Here is a 14,577-nt window from a genome sequence, read left to right on the forward strand (position 1 = left end):
AGTTTGCATATTCTTGACAAACTATCAGGAGCGAGCCACCAAACTTCTTCGATTAATTTCATCTGTCCTTTCACTTGAAAGACCATTTGTTTGAAAAAATCTTGTGGTTTATCTTTGAAGAGAGGATGTTTGGTCTCGGCAAGTTTTAGTTTGCTTGATTTTACTATCCTGAGCAAGAACTTCACATTGCGGTCGATGAATCCCAAGTCCAATTGGAAGTATTATATTTCTTATATTTATTTTCACCAACTCTACTTGTTCCGACCAAGGGATCAATATCCTCAAAAAATGCTGCATTCCTTCACAATTATCGAATGCCAAATGTCAGTCTCGTCAATTATATTGGGGAGGGGTGTTCAGTACACTTCGATTTGAAATATCAGCGCTGATATCAATTTGGGTAAGGATTATCTGGACTGGTAGCAAATGATCATTTTGTGAAACGATACAGCTTACCTGATTGAACGTCTGCAGCTGCCACCAATATAGCCTAATCGCACTTTCCTGCCGTACTGTGGCAGACTAGCAATGACAATTTTGAATTTCTTTCAATTTTAAAGTGACTGAGCAAATTTAAGTTTAACTTCAAAGAAAAAGTATACACCAATGTAGTCTCACGTGAGGACATCTCGGCACAGCTCGAGATGTTTGACTTCCCAATAATTTCTAAAGTAAAGGCTGGACCAATCACAGCTGCTTTTTGTGCACAGTAACCGACCGATTGCTGTTAACCCTCATTTTTACAGTATTCATCTTTCATAGGTCTAAACTATTTAAACCAACATTGCACTACAACTGATGCAAGTGTCAAATTCAAAATGACAGTTCATCATGATAGAGTATCTTTAAAAGAAAAAAGGGAAAATGATCCCTGCATAGTTTTATTTTTGTTGTATCTGGATTGACACTGCTTGTAGTGACCCAGTTTGTTGCACCGACGTGTGTAAATTCTGTGTCTATGCAATTCTAACTAGAAAGTTTCTGCCACTGGTACTGAAACTGAAGAAAATACTCATACCACAAGAACTTACTCTAGAATTTTGCATCTGCACTTCAGAATAAGAAATACTGCATATTTGTATCTTGTTTTTAGTTTGTTTATATTGGGTATTGGAAAAGGCGATTTCAACTACCTTGTAGAAAAGTGTATATTTTGACAGTTGTGAAAGATTAATCAGCAGTAATCCAAGAGTTGAAATTTTGTATATAATTTATCACTCAAATGATAATTATAGAATAAACTCTTGAACATCAAAGTTATGTATTTCATTACTATTGTGTTAAATCTTTAACTTTGTAGGTGGAAGCCATTGAAGTCTAGATCCTTTTTACTGCATCATTAAATCTACTGCATTGAAGAGCGGGGGACTGAAGAATTGTAAGTTACTGAGTGCCAAGATAAATGAAATGTAGTGGTTGTCTTCTCAGTATGAAGTGCTAGTATTTACATAAACAAAATAAAATTGTACCAGTGAACATTTAATATATTAGACCTTGTTAGCACTTAATCTAGTATGTGTATAGAGGTCTATTCGGCTGTTGTATAGAGGTCTATTCGGCTGTTGTATAGAGGTCTCTTAGGCTGTTGTCTAGGTAAAGTTTAGAAAACTATTTGAACTACCTTCTGTTTGTAGTAATGTTACAGGTGCTGGGGAATATAAATATCAGAGAATATTATCGTAATGCAACTTTGTGTTTTCATACAAGATTTTCCTGCTAATGACAACTCCAGACTCCATCTGTCAGTAATATATTTTTTTAAATTGCAGCTACCAGAATGTTGTTTGTGGGAACTGATCAACTACAATAGGAAGTATTGAGCCCTAGTGGGAGACAGTTCTCAGAATTTTATTTTTGTATTTCAAATTTTAACGGTTTGCTGGTCAAGCTATAAATGTTAAATGCTAATGGGGCAGTTCCGTTTAGCCAGTGTTTCCTCAAATTTTACTTGGGTTAGCAGATGAATTCATTCGTTATCACTCTGGATGCTGTTTATCAGCTGCCTCAACTTTTTTGATCAGTACTTTTTAGTATAGTATAATATCCAAAAACATTCTTGGGTTTTGAAGATGGCAATTACTGACTGTGAGCTGCAGAAGCGACAAGAAAACTGCTAGAATTTAAATGAAAACTCATAGTCTTGTGTATTTTCAGTATTATCAGCATCTGAAGAGTTTGATTTACAGCTTGAGATATTCTATCAAATGTTCCTGAATTTTTTTTCCTGGTGTGCATTTTCACAATTTGCTGTTTTTGCTACTTGTGAATTGCTTGTTGAAGATTTGCTCCTTGGGATACCGTTAGTAATAAATTATTTACAAGACTCCTCTTGCTCAAGTTGCTCCCTACCATATGGTATTGTCCAATTTGGAAAGGAATTCATCCCATGCCATGCACAGCATCCATAATACTCCTGTGTGTGTGTGTTGTGTATGACTTTCCTTCCTCTTGTATTTTAATATTATCTCCTTCCCTTTGTCCAGGGAAAAAGACAACTTATTTTCTCTTCCTTTATTCCTCCCCAAAAAAAGAAAATCGGAGGGTCCTTCCATATGGGAAATTGGGGAGCATCTTTGATTACCTGTCCACCAGTGATTTATACAAAAAAAATCTTGTTGAGGGGTCAGAGGTTTGTGCTTTGTATAATATTTAGAAAGCAGTACAAAATAGTAAAGTTCCATCATTATTGGCTGGTGGAGCAAGTTGAGAACTGGATTTGTTTTATATTTCAAAAAAAATTAAGACTGCTTTTTCTTCCTGAAGTAATTCAGGATTAATAGATCAGGTTTGCCTTGCTGTGATCTTTACCACCTATTTTTCTGATCCTATACAACTCGTGCGAGGAGGAAGGAAATTGCTGCATTTGAAGTGTAGAACTACTTGGATGCTTTTCAGAAAGAGTTCCTTTTTACTGCAGTAGTAACCTGATGCTTAATCCAATATCCTGTTACACCCTAATACTGATTGTCATAATCAATTTTTGTTGTTGTACATAGCAATGCTGTCGGACCAGACAAAATGATAACATTCGAAATACTATAACACTACAGTAATGTGTTAGTGGGAGTTGCCACCAAACAATAGCAGTGAGTTTGGGGATGGCATCAAACAGGAAATTAGGGATGCGTGCAATAAAGGTACAGCAGTTATCATGGGTGACTTTAATCTACATATAGATTGGGCTAACCAAATTGGTAGCAATACGGTGGAGGAGGATTTCTAGACCAATATGTCGAGGAGCCAACTAGAGAGCTGGCCATCCTAAAAAACAAACATGGGTCCCTTGCAGTCAGATTCAGATGAATTTATAATGAAGAACAAAGAAATGGCAGACCTATTGAACCAATACTTTGGTTCTGTCTTCACCTAAGGAAGACACAAATAACCTTCCGGAAATACTAGGGGTCTGAGGGTCTAGCAAGAAGGAGGAACTGAAGGAAATCCTTATTAGTCAGGAAATTGTGTTAGGGAAATTGATGGGATTGAAGGCCGATAAATCCCCAGGGCCTGATAGGCTGCATCCCAGAGTACTTAAGGAAGTGGCTCTAGAAATAGTGGATGCATTGGTGGTCATTTTCCAACAGTCTATCGACTCTAGATCAGTTCCTATGGATTGGAGGGTAGCTAATTTAACCCCACTTTTATATAAAAAAAAAGGAGGGAAAGCGAAAACAGGGAATTATAGACCGGTTAGCCTGACATCGGTAGTGGGAAAAATGTTGGAATCAATTATTAAAGATGTAATAGCAGTGCATTTGGAAAGCAGTGACAGGTTCGGTCCAATTCGGCATGGATTTATGAAAGGGAAATCATGCTTGACAAATCTTCTAGAATTTTTTGATGTAACTAGTCGACTGGACAAGGTAGAACCAATGGATGTGGTGTATTTGGACTTTCAAAAGGCTTTTGACAAGGTCCCACACAAGAGATTAGTGTGCAAAATTAAAGCACATGGTATTGGGGGTAATGTATTGACATGGATAGACTACTGGTTGGTAGACAGGAAGCAAAGAGTAGAAATAAACGGGTCCTTTTCAGAATGGCAGGCAGTGATTAGTGGGGTACCACAAGGTTCAGTGCTGGGACCCCAGCTATTTACAATATAAATTAATGATTTAGACAAAGGAATTGAATGTAATATCTCCAAGTTTGCAGATGACACTAAGCTGGGTGGCAGTGTGAGCTGTGAGGAGGATGCTCAGAGGCTGCAGGGTGACTTGGACAGGTTATGTGAGTGGGCAAATGCATGGCAGATGCAGTACAATGTAGATAAATGTGAGGTTATCCACTTTGGGGGCAAAAACAGGAAGGCAGAATATTATCTGAATGGTGACAGATTAGGAAAAGGGTAGGGGCAACGAGACCTGGGTGTCATGGTCCATCAGTCATTGAAAGTGGGCATGTAGGCACAGCAGGCGGTGAAGACGGCAAATGGCATGTTGGCCTTCATAGCGAGAGGATTTGATGAGGCTTTGGTGAAGCCACACCTTGAATATTGTGTACAGTTTTGGTCTCCTAATCTGAGGAAGGACATTCTTGCTATTGAGGGGGTGCAGCGAAGGTTCACCAGACTGATTTCCGGGATGGCAGGATTGACATATGAAGAAAGACTGGATCGACAAGGCTTATATTCGCTGGAATTTAGAAGAATGAGAGGGGATCTCATAGAAACATATAAAATTCTGACTGGACTGGACAGGTTAGATGCAGGAAGAATGTTCCCGATGTTTGGGAAGTCCAGAATCAGGGGTCACACTCGAAGGATAAGGGGTAAGCAATTTAGGACTGAGATGAGGAGAAACTTCTTCACCCAGAGAATTGTGAACCTGTGGAATTCTCTACCATAAAGTTGTTGAGGCCATTTTGTTAGATGTATTCAAAAGGGAGTTAGATGTGGCCCTTGCGGCTAAAGGGATCAAGGGGTATGGAGAGAAAGCAGGAATGGGGTACTGAAACACATGATCATATTGACTGGTGGTGCAGGCTTGAAGGGCCGAATGGCCGACTCCTGCACCTATTTTCTATGGGCCCAAGTTTCGGCCTCAGTTGCTCCTGATTTTTTGGAGCAACTGGTGTAGAACGGAGTATCTTAGAAATTCAAATTCTCGGCATTTAGTTTGCTCCAGTTCTAGTCAGTTAGAACAGTTTCACTTTGGAACAGAATTTTTTTTTCAAAAGGGGGTGTGTCCAGCCACTTATGCCTGTATTCAAAGTTTTGTCAGTGAAAACTTACTCCAAACTAACTCAGAATGGAGTAAGTGAAGATTTTTGTACGCTGGAAAAAAACCTTGTCTACACTTAGAAAATCAGGCGTAGGCTACAAATCAGGCGTAGGGAATGGCGGGGGGGGTGGTTAAAGGGAAGTTTACAAACATTAAACACTTCAGTTTTACAAATAAAGAGCCATCATTGTTGCGCGCATGTGCAGAGGTCCCGGCACTGTTTTCAGCGCAGGGACCTAGCTCCGCCCCCTACAGCTCGTGCCGCGCCCGGCCAAAAAGGACCAACAGGGAGCCGGAGAATCTGTTTTTTTCAGGTGCACTTTGTGGCGCGAAAAACGGGCGTCCAGGTCGGGGCTGCGCCGTTCTAGGCACGGCCCGAAACTTGGGCCCTAAGGCCCCAAGTTTCCACATGATTTACGCCTGATTTTTAGGAGCAACTGGTGGAGAACAGACTATCTTAGAAATCGCAATTCTCCACTTTTTTTTTCTGCAGTTCTAGTCAGTTAGAACAGTTTCACTTTGGAACAGAATTTTTTCTTCAAAAGGGGGCGTGTCCGGCCACTGACGCCTGATTTCAAAGTTTCCACAGTGAAAACGTACTCCAAACTAACTTAGAATGGAGCAAGTGAAGATTTTTGTAGAACTGAAAAAACCTTGTCTACACATTAAAAAAATCAGGTGCAGGTTACAAATTAGGCGTCCAGAACGAGGTGGGGGGGCGGGGGGGGAGGTAAGTCATTAAATTCTATAATAAATCCTTATTTATACTTATACAAATATTATACAAATAAATCCAACCTGAATAAAAATTTATAAGCAAAGAAAAGATTAAATAAACCATCTTCCTACCTGTGTGAAAGTGCTTCAGGCACAGAGAATGCTGCAGGAAGACTCACAAGTTGAGGCACCGTTCCCGACGGCAAGGAAGGAGGGTCCGACCGACTGCGGGGCGGGGGGGCAGGGCAGCCGTTCCCGACGGCGCGGGGAGGGAGGAAGGGAGGGAGTAAGGGCCCCACCAACTGACCGACTGCAGCGGGGGGGGGGCGGCGGAGAGGAGGGAGGAGGCAGCCGTTCCTGACCGGGGGGGAAAGAAGAGAGAGGCAGCCGTTCCCGATGGCGGGTGGGAGTGAGGGCCCGACCGACCGAACGCAGCGGGGGGGGGGGGGGCAGTGAGAAGGCTGCAGGAAGCCTCAGAAGTTGAGCAGCCATTCCCGACGGCAGGGGGGGAGGGGGGGGAAGGCTGTCGGGAAACAGCTGCCTCAACATCTGAGGCTTCCTGCAGCCTTCTCACTGCTGCAAGAAGCCTCAGTGCTGATCATGGAGGGGCAATGTGCTTTTATTAAAAAATATTCAAAAATTAAACAGCTACAAAGAACTACAAAAATGGCCGAGTGCCAATGTTTCCTTCACACTGCGCAGAGTTGCCGGCAGGAAAAAAACTAATTTAAATAGTACCCGCCCCATCCTACTTCCAAAATCGGAGCGAGTGGTAGGCTCCGCCCCCTGGGCGCCGCGCCAAGCAGACATGGAGCTGTAGGGCGTTCCAGAATCGCGTGTTTTTTTTCTGGCGCCGTTTTCGGCGCGAAAAACGGGTGCCCAGCTCGGAGGGGCGCCCGTTTTGTAGCGTGTGGAAACTTGGGGCCTATGTTTCTATGTAACTTTCCTTATAAACACTTACAAACCGTTCCGGACTGTTTTGAAGACTTTTATATTTCAAAAGATAAGAAAAAAAATGAAATCCAAAATTTTTCTCCAATTTCATTGTAATAAGGTTTATTTTAACGATGTTATTTTGGACTATTTCCTCTTTAAAATTAAATAATGAGCAATTGCTGCTTTTTTTTGCCAGACTAGCCAGCATTTTTGAATCAAACTTAAGTTGCTAGCTGAGCTTTGTGTATAATCTCGGGCTGCTAGAATCGGGCGATCGGGAGCAACATCCCGTCCTCTTCAAAGTCTCTATCCTCACAAATTTCATGATTTAATTCTGGCTCAGATGGGCTGAAAGCTCCAATGGATATTCGGGTGCTCAAAGAGTCCGACTGAGGAACATCAGCAGGGATCAGTCCTACTTGCTGAAGTTGCTCCTAAATGCTCTGCAGCTCAGCGTCGGTTTCAATTCCTCCACCAAGTTCTCTGCTTTACCAACCATCTCCTCATGGCAAAAGAACTTTGCAATGTTGCTCCTCTAATTTTTGTTAGGTGTACAAATTGTATCAAAGATTGACCAGATTGTTTGCTCATAATTGCTCAGTCTCCTTATAAGGGTGGAGTTTCCTATAAGGAGTGGTTATTTAAGAGAAGCTGTTACAGTAAAGTATTTGAGTGCTCCTAGTGGCTATTATTTGTGTAAAAATTTAACCACGTTTTTAAAAAAAAAATGCACATATCTGAATTCGATATTATCACTGCTCCGAACAGAAAATCAGTCATAGATTGAATTAGCAAAAGAATATGGTGTCACTCAGGCAGCTATCAGTAAAATCTGTCATGAACAGGGTTCAGTCTTGAAAAGGATCAAGTACCTCACTTCTAGCAACAAAATTAATTGCATCCAGGGAGAATTCAGTCCTGGCTTCTTAAGCAGCTAATCTTTTTCAAGCCAGGAACTTCTGATAGTGACCCTTTTTTTAAAAAAAAAATTGATAACTCCAGCGTCCATCAGTTGAAGCTTAGTTAGTGGTATTTGTGGAAGATGGGCCAGAAATTTCCAGATGTGCAGGGCAGCCATCCATACAGAATAACACACTTTTGTCATTTCTGGGGTCACTTCATTAACTCCAACCATTTTCTTGAGTTATGGCATGAATTTTTTTCTGTCTCTTGATCCCATCCTGGGTTGACTTCAGAGAAATCGCTAGCCGATTTCTTTTTTTTATGGCTTTTCCAATAAAATTTGTCCTGAAATTCCTGCGCATATTTTTAATTACACGCTACTTTGAACCGTTCAAGCTGCTCCAATGTCACCGACTTGAGAAGTGTGTAACCGTATCATGTCACTTCTAAAGTCTATGCTTCTGATCCTTTTCAAGACTGAACCCTGTTTATGACAGATTTTACTGCTAGCTGCCTGAGTGACACCATATTCTTTTGCTAATTCAGTCTATGACTGATTTTCTGTTCGGAGCAGCGATAATATCGCACTTGGGGCTCGAATTCAGATATGTGCATTTTTTTTTTAAACGTGGTTAAATTTTTACACAAATAGCAGCCACTAGGAGCACGCAAATACTTTATTGTAACAGCTTCTCTTAAATAACCACTCCTTATAGGAAACTCCACCCTTGTAAGGAGACTGAGCAATTATGAGCAAACAATCTGGTCAATCTTTGATACAATTTGTACACCTAACAAAAATTAGAGGACTGAACATTGTTAAATCATTTTTTAATTGAGACCACAAATTTGTGTAACATTAAATGAATTCTAACATTATAGGGCTGTAACAATACACAAACTTAAATGTATACAAAACATACCAATCACAGGCAGGACTAGTTGGCAGTACAGTTGGACCTCTCTGGTCCAGCACCCTTGGGACTTGACCAGTGCCGGACCAGAGAATTTTCCGAACCACGGGAGGTAAACTGGTGACAATGCTGCTGACTGACTCAGACATGTTCTGCTCATGCACTGCACAGAAGCTTATTGCGCAGCATTTATCCATCTAGAATCACTCTGTTTTTTAAAAAGATCCTCAGGCCCAGCTTCGGCGCCTCAGTCAACTGTCTGCCCTTCCCTTCCCTTCCCTTCCCTTCCCTTCCCTTCCCTTCCCTTCCCTTCCCTTCCCTTCCCTTCCCTTCCCTTCCCTTCCCTTGACCGGCCGGCTGGCTTACCTTAATGAACACCAACGCCTCAAAAAACCACATGCATACACCCAAAAATTAGAGATCAGCGATAAAGTTGAGGATAAAGTCAAGGAGCGACCTTGCCCACAATCCTACTCTCGGCGCCAGTCCGTGTGTAAGCCGCGAGCAGAGCCTGACTGGTGGAAGCGGCAGCCTCCTCACACCGAGGCGCGCACACACAAAAACCCCTTGAGACCGAGGGGCGGGGGAGAAAGAAATGTCAGCTCAGCCTGGCGCTGCAGCCTTCAGCGCCGCCAATCAGACAAGGAGAGGTGGCCTCGGCAGTGAGGAGTGCGTGTCAAACCACAGCACCAGCCACTGTGTAAAACCTCCAGCTGGCCAGGGCAAAGCTGTCGAGATTTGTCATCCAAAATGCATCACTTGTACATTTGACACGTGGAGCCACAATTTTTTTTCAATGGACGCCAGGACTGATGCCGGACCAGGGATGTTTCCGGACTAAAGAGTTCCGGACTGGAGAGGTACAACCCGTATAAAATTATGCGGGTTATAACAATTGGTGACTTAACATTATGCAAACTTGACTACTTAGTAAGATGATAATGTGCTGTTTTAGCATAGTTTATTTCATGTTTAGTGTTGAGTAAAATTTATTACACAAATGCTCCTTCACAATACTGTCCAACAGAGCAATATGGCAGACAGTCCTGGACACGCTGTTGTTGTGGAAAGAGATCAGAAAAGGTCATGTATGTTATAGGAGGGAAATGAATGCTTGAAGGTAATGAGAGAATCCAGATGAAAAACACGGTGCCGCCTGCATTATGTCTGTGTGCCGATGTCCAAATATCCCCAGGCCTCTGATCCCACTTCACCTGAAGATTACACTTGGTCTTGACATCCCATGTGCAATAATATTTGTAATGAATGCATATGTATGTATGTGTATTTCATATAATCTAGTTTCTACAGGGTGAATTAGAAAGCAACTAATGTATTGTATTGTGAGTGTGTATTTCTGTCAATGTGTGAGGTCAAAACATAAAATTTCCCTGGAGATGTCAGGAGTTTTTTCTGCCTTTTTGTAATATGGGATTCAGTTTCGTAAGTATGCTGTTGGGTGAAAACCAGTAAATAGTGCTTGCTGCTGATGGCATCAGAGGCAAAGTACTTCTCCTTGAGCAGTGATTTTGCTGTATGCCTGCAATGGAAAACAAATGTCTGCAGCAAAGCGAGCTGGTTTCCAACAGTGACGCATGCCACAGTTGGGCAATCTTGGAGCTGGTCATGGCCAATGTGACAGCTCAGCTCACCCAGCAATGTTTTTCCCCCAACTGTAGGTTTGTATGGAGTTTTGCTAACATAAAGGAAGTTCGCAACCAGACTGTTGAAATTGCGAAATGTGACTTTGCATTAACTGTGCATAAATAGTTGCATTGTGTCATCTGTGTGTGTGTGAGAATTCACCCCAGGAGTATGACCAGGCCAGAATTATCAAGAAAATTAATTGTGAATCTGTAATAAAGTATCATATGGGTCAAGCCTACCTTTAATTGTGTTTTAATGGGCCCAAATTTGGCCCTCCGGTTTTTTCGGCGCACTTGCCTGAGTTCCGCCGACTTTCTGCTCCGAAAACGGCACCGAAAATGTAGCTCCGTATTCTCCCCGCTCTGTGGACCGCCCTAGGGCTTGGCGGTGGCATGGCAAATGCAGTGGGGGGCTGAGCTAAGGCCATGCTGCTGAAAGAGAGCTGGTTGGGGCCGTAACAGTGCCGGCAGCATTGCGCATGCGCATTGGAGCGTTCGCGCATGCACAATGGGGGACTAACATTGGCAATCGGCCGCCCCCCCCTTTAATTACCCTACTGCAGCCTGTGTGTTCCCTTCCCACCTGCCAGTCCCCTTCTGCGAGCCCAGCCTGCTGCTGCTTGGGTGTGTGGCCAGTTCACTACTCTCCCTCCCGGACTTCCCTCCCACCCACCCACCACCCCTAGCCCTGGCCGAAGGGCTTGCCGGTGCGTGCTGCAGTCGGTGCGTTCTCTCGCTGACTTCCCAGGGCCAGGGTAGGACATTTTATTTTTTATTTATTATTGATGGTTTTTATGCTGCTTTAATGTTGTTGTGAAGGTGTTTAGTGCTTTACCAAGTCCTCTCACTTCCCTTTCTCTCCCCCACCTCTGGCTACCTGCGCTGATTTCTTAACTCTCCAAGGGTTTTGTGTGTTCCACAAGTGGCCACATATGCTGGCCTAAGTTAGTTTATAGCAACTATTAGCTGTCCAAACTGGCTTAAATGGCCAAAACAGGAATAGGTGACTGATAACGCCCCCTTTTGCAAAAAAAAAAAAACTTAAAAAAAAATCCTAACTAACTCACTTACACTGGCGCAAATTAAATCTGCAGAATGGGGATTTTTAAGATACTCCAGAAAAATCAAATTGCTCTGAAAAAAATGGAGCAACTGCTGGCCAAATTTGGGCCCATTTTAATAACTCAACTAAATTTGCTCCCGATTCAAAATTGCATTTTTGCCAAATTTAATACTTGCTCCAAAAATAATTACCTGCATTGTATTTAGTGGCTATAACACCGCACATTAGACAATAAATGAAAATTAAGAACTGAAGAAATATTTCCTGGTTTGAAGATCCACTTTCCTGGGAATGTCTCCAAAAGTAGGATTTTTTTATATATATAGCATCCATATTAATCTTGCCTTTGTCTTTTTTTAAAAATCTTGTTAATTTTCTTAAATGCTTGTCCTCTTGAATATGTTGACCTCTTGCTAGGAGTATAATTCCACAGATGTTGGTTGTAGTCTGTTACCTTATCTAAATGTCCTTTATTTGGATCTGCGTCATAATTGTGCGTGTCAGTCGGCTACTTGGCTGTAGTGGGCATCCCATTCAAACCCATTCTTCTTCCCAATGCCCCCACATATGCATTGGATTGAAAGTGGGAAGCTTAAGTTAGAACAGTGATCAACGTTCCCCCTTTCTAATCCAGGGTGCTGATGAGGCTACTTGTGGTGACCCCATTGCCAGCCTAGCTGAGGTCAGCCGCCTCAGTACTGGGACCAACCTTGGGATCTTCCTAATCTGGTTAAATTATTTTCCATGGGGAAAGTGCATTTTTTTAAAATCCGCACACTAACAATATTTGAGGCTCAATGGGGATGAAGTGGCAGATGAATTTGCAATAATTTAATTTGTTAATGTAACATACGTTACTGCAGAATATAGAGGTTCACCATGTAATGTTAGGGAAATGGTAAAGCATACTGGGGAAAAAAAAGCATCACTTTTGTTAACTTGTATGAGCACTGCAAATTGTCTACTTGTGTCGATAAAGTTTTCATGTTCTGTTTTTAAAACTTTATGCTCTGCTAAGTTGAACTCATTTATGAGCAAAATTGTGCAGCAAATTGGAACTTTAAAAGACTGATCTAATTTCGAGTATCTCTAATTGGGTTTGTATTTATAAACTGCGTATTTTAGGTAGAAACTATTTTCCCCAAAGCATTTTTTTGGCGTACTTGAAGAGTTACGCCTGATTTATTTTGGGGGGCCTAAGTACGCCCCCCCAAAAATATTCTAAGTTTCCCCGTTGGATTTCTTCCTTTTGGCGTGGCGTAACCCGACATTTAGTTTTGGGGGTGGAGTCTTGATCTGCGCCAAAAAGATCGGCTGCTATGGTAACCAGGGACACAATGCGAGCTGAGGCTGCAAAGTGAAGCATACAGCCAGCTCCCAACACATTAAAAGAATTGAAAAACGCATAGCAGCAACTTATCTTCAATCCCGCTGAAAGGGCTAGCGCCTCTCTCCCTCGGACCGAGAGTGGGACCGGACCGGGAGAATGGGGACCGAGCTGATTTCCTTAACTCTAGGGAAGGTTTTTCTGCAGAGGCCACATATATGCTGGAGTAACTCTCAGCTGGCCAAACTTCCCTAAATGGCCAGAATTGGCGTAGGTGGCTGGTTATGCCCCCTGTGGCTGAAAAAAAACTGGCAAAAAAATCTTAACTAACTGGTGCAAATTGATTGGGGAAACTGTGGTTTTTCAACTTACACCAAAAAGAGCAGCCTGATCCAAAAAAATGGCGCAAATCACTGGGGAAAATTGAGCCCTTTGTCTCCACATTTCTTTACTGAGCACTCCAATAAAATTTACTTCCCCGATGAAAGGTGTATGTTAGCATTTTGTTTTCCCCTGCTTCAACTGAGCCATTCTGGATGACTAAATAAATTTTGTCATCTAGTTTGTTTTTAACTGGTCGAAAATGCAAGTCCATATGTAATTATTTTCTTTCCAGCCATACCTTATTTCAGAAATTTTATTAGCTTGCTGTCATGAGTTAAGTCAGTTGTATTCATGCTGTTTAATAAATGTTTCATTCCGAGGAATATGTGATCAGCTCAGCAAGAGAAGCCAATGCATGCCCAGCATGACTGCTGTGCTGGGTGGATCTTGTGTTGAGTTATTAAGGAGATTTCTTAATGAGCTGTAATTAGTTTCATTTCAACAGTGAGAAACTTATTCATTCGTAAAAAGGATATAATGGTACTAATGCATTAACAGTGGGTTTTCTCAACTAGGCAGGTAATCTTAACGTTTTAATATATACCTGAGGTTTGCAGGAAACACTACTTGTAGTGTAATTATAATTGTTAAATTGGGCATTGGTATTTTTAATTTAGGGAATGCATACGCAAAGAACATGCCCCATAAAAGAATGTTTTGGTTAAGGGAAATTTGCTCTCCAAAGCTGAAACTTATATCATTTATTCCAAATTCATTTATCCTGAATTATTGCACAAGGAGCAAAAACAAACTCCTTTGCTCTCACTCTATTTTTTCCCCTTCCCCCCCCCGCCCCCCTACTATAATATGGTAGAATTCCTTATTAAGATGGAGAGTGACACAGTTAATTGAGACTAGGGTCCTGAACTTAAGGAAAGGTAACTTCGATAGTATGAGGCGTGAATTGGCTAGAATAGACTGGCGAGTGATACTTAAAGGGTTGACAGTGGATAGGCAATGGCAACCATTTAAAGATCACATGGATAAACTTTAACAATTATACATGCCTGTCTGGAGTAAAAATAAAACGGGGAAGGAGGCTCAACCGTGGCTAACAAGGGAAATTAAGGATAGTGTTAAATCCAAGGAAGGGACATATAAATTGGCCAGAAAAAGCAGCAAACCCGAGGAATGGAAGAAATACAGCAGAGGAGGACAAAGGGTTTAATTAGGAGGGGGGAAATAGAGTATGAGAGGAAGCTTGCTGCGAACATAAAAACTGGCTGCAAAAGCTTCGATAGATATGTGAAGAGAAAAAGATTAGTGAAAACAAACGTAGGTCCCTTGCAGTCTGATTCAGGTGAATTTATAATGGGGAACAAAGAAATGGCAGACCAGTTAAACAAATACTTTGGTTTTGACTTCATGAATGAAGACACAAATAATCTTCCGGAAATACGAGGGGACAGAGAGTCTAGTGAGAAGGAAGAACTGAAGGAAATCCTTATTGGGCTGGAAATTGTAT

The 14,577-nt window shown here is 41.9% G+C and overlaps 1 protein-coding gene across 4 annotated transcripts in view; it reads left to right on the plus strand.

Annotated features, from left to right (window-relative positions):
• Positions 1 to 14,577, plus strand: part of LOC139280690 (ras-related protein Rap-1b) — a 77,613-nt gene that overhangs the window by 29,410 nt on the left and 33,626 nt on the right. For 2 of the 4 annotated variants that reach the window (XM_070900302.1, XM_070900303.1), the window contains exon 2: positions 1,301 to 1,378. The exons of the other annotated variants lie outside the window; for them this stretch is intronic. The gene's annotated coding sequence lies outside the window, so the exon portion shown is untranslated. The remainder of the gene's footprint in view (positions 1 to 1,300; positions 1,379 to 14,577) is intronic. 4 annotated transcript variants of the gene reach the window in all.

Source organism: Pristiophorus japonicus, chromosome 15 (assembly GCF_044704955.1).
Source record: "Pristiophorus japonicus isolate sPriJap1 chromosome 15, sPriJap1.hap1, whole genome shotgun sequence".
NCBI classification, from domain to species: Eukaryota; Metazoa; Chordata; class Chondrichthyes; family Pristiophoridae; genus Pristiophorus; species Pristiophorus japonicus.